The sequence below is a fragment of the Triticum aestivum genome, chromosome 6A (assembly GCF_018294505.1).
Source record: "Triticum aestivum cultivar Chinese Spring chromosome 6A, IWGSC CS RefSeq v2.1, whole genome shotgun sequence".
Taxonomy (NCBI): Eukaryota; Viridiplantae; Streptophyta; class Magnoliopsida; order Poales; family Poaceae; genus Triticum; species Triticum aestivum.
Genome location: NC_057809.1, coordinates 69874729 through 69877485, shown reverse-complemented (window position 1 = coordinate 69877485; position 2757 = coordinate 69874729).

Genomic DNA, 2757 nt, shown 5'->3' with positions numbered 1-2757 from the left:
AAAAGAGGCGGTCACGAGGGTGGGGGGCGGCCCCCCTAGGGCGCGCCCGCTGCCTCGTGGGACCCTCGTTGCTCCTCCGGCGTACTTCTTCCTCCTATATATACCCACGTACTCCCAAACTATCAGAAGAGGAGCCAAAAACCTAATTCCACTGCCGCAACTTTCTGTATCCACGAGATCCCATCTTGGGGCCTGTTCCGGAGCTCCACCGGCAGAGGGCCATCATCACGGAGGGCTTCTACATCATCATAGCCTCTCCGATGAAGTGTGAGTAGTTTACCTCAGACCTTTAGGTCCATAGTTAGTAGCTAGATGGCTTCTTCTCTCTATTTGAATCTCAATACAAAGTTCTACCCCTCTCTTGTGGAGATCTATTCGATGTAATCTTCTTTTTGCGGTGTGTTTGTTGAGACCGATGAATTGTGGGTTTATGATCAAGTCTATCTACGAATAATATTTGAATCTTCTCTGAATTCTTTTATGTATGATTGGTTATCTTTGCAAGTCTCTTTGAATTATCCGTTTGGTTTGGCCAACTAGATTGGTAGTTCTTGCCATGGGAGAAGTGCTTAGCTTTGGGTTCGATCTTGTGGTGTCCTTACCCAGTGACAGAAGGGGCAGCAAGGCACGTATTGTATCGTTGCCATCGAGGATAACAAGATGGGGTTTATTTCATATTGCATGAATTTATCTCTCTACATCATGTCATCTTGCTTAAGGTGTTACTCTGTTTTAACTTAATACTCTAGATGCATGCTGGATTGCGGTTGATGAGTGGAGTAATAGTAGTAGATGAAGAATCGTTTCGATCTACTTGTCACAGACATGATGCCTATATACATGATCATGCCTAGATATTCTCATAACTATGCTCAATTCTGTCAATTGCTCAACACTAATTTGTTCACCCATCGTAGAATACTTATGCTCTTGAGAGAAGCCACTAGTGAAACCTATGGCCACCGGGTCTATTCTCATCATATCAATTTCCATTACTTCAATCTTGCTTTGTTTTTTTTTACTTTGCCTTTACTTTTTAGTTTGCATCTTTATACCAAAAATACCAAAAATATTATATCTATCAGATCTCACTCTCGTAAGTGACCTGAAGGGCTTGACAACCCCTAACCGCGTTGGTTGCGAGTAGCTATCGCTTTGTGCAGGTACGAGGGACTTGAGCATGGGCTCCTACTGGATTGACACCTTGGTTCTCAAAAACTGAGGGAAATATTTACGCTACTCTGCTGCATCATCCCTTCCTATTTGGGGAAAACCAACGCAAGGTCAAGACGTAGCACTCAACAGTAATTTGTTCACCCACCATAGAATACTTATAATGTTGAGAGAAGCCACTAGTGAAACCTATGGCCCCCGGGTCTATTCTCATCACAGCAATCTCCATCACTTTAATCTTGCTTTGCTTTTTATTTTGCCTTTACTTTTTACTTTGCATCTTTATACCAAAAATACCAAAAATATTATATCTATCAGATCTCACTCTCGTAAGTGACCGTGAAGGGATTGAAAACCCCTAATCGCGTTGGTTGCGAGTAGCTATCGTTTTGTGCAGGTACGAGGGACTTGAGCATGGGCTCCTACTGGATTGATACCTTGGTTCTCAAAAACTGACGGAAATACTTACGCTACTCTGCTGCATCATCCCTTCCTCTTCGGGGGAAAACCAGCACAAGCTCAAGACGTAGCAAGAAGGATTTCTGGTGCCGTTACCGGAGAGTCTACGCAAAAAGTCAAACATACCAAGTACCCATCACAATCCCTATCTCTCGCATTACATTATTTGCCATTTGCCTCTCGTTTTCCTCCCCCCCAATTCACCCTTGCCATTTTATTTGCCCTCTCTCTCCCTATCCTCCCTCTCTATTTTCCTTTTTTGCCCGTTTGCTTTTGTTTGCTTGTGTGCTAGTTTGCTTGTTTGTCGCGATGGCTCAAGATACTACCAAATTGTGTGACTTCACCCATACCAATAATAATGATTTCCTTAGCACTCCGATTTCTCCTCTTACCGATGCTGAATCTTGTGAAATTAATACTACTTTGTTGAATCTTGTTATGAAAGATCAATTCGCCGGCCTTCCTAGTGAAGATGCCGCTACTCATCTGAATAGCTTCGTTGATTTATGTGATATGCAAAAGAAAAAAGATGTCAATAATGATGTCATTAAATTGAAGCTATTTCCTTTTTCGCTTAGAGATCATGCTAAAGCTTGGTTTTCGTCTTTGCCTAAGAATAGTATTGATTCATGGAACAAGTGCAAAGATGCTTTTATCTCTAAGTATTTTCCTCCCGCTAAGATCATCTCTCTTAGAAACAATATTATGAACTTTAAACAACTTGATCATGAACATGTTGCACAAGCTTGGGAGAGAATGAAATTAATGATACGTAATTGCCCTACTCATGGTTTGAATTTGTGGATGATCATACAAATTTTTTATGCCGGATTGAATTTTGCTTCTAGAAATCTTTTAGATTCAGCCGCGGAAGGCACTTTTATGGAAATCACTTTAGGAGATGCTACTAAACTCCTAGATAATATTATGGTTAATTATTCTCAATGGCATACTGAAAAATCTTCTAATAAAAAGGTGCATGCGATAGAAGAAATTAATGTGTTGAGTGGAAAGATGGATGAACTTATGAAATTATTTGCTACTAAGAGTGTTTCTTCTGATCCTAATGATATGCCTTTGTCTACTTTGATTGAGAATAACAATGAATCTATGGATGTGAATTTT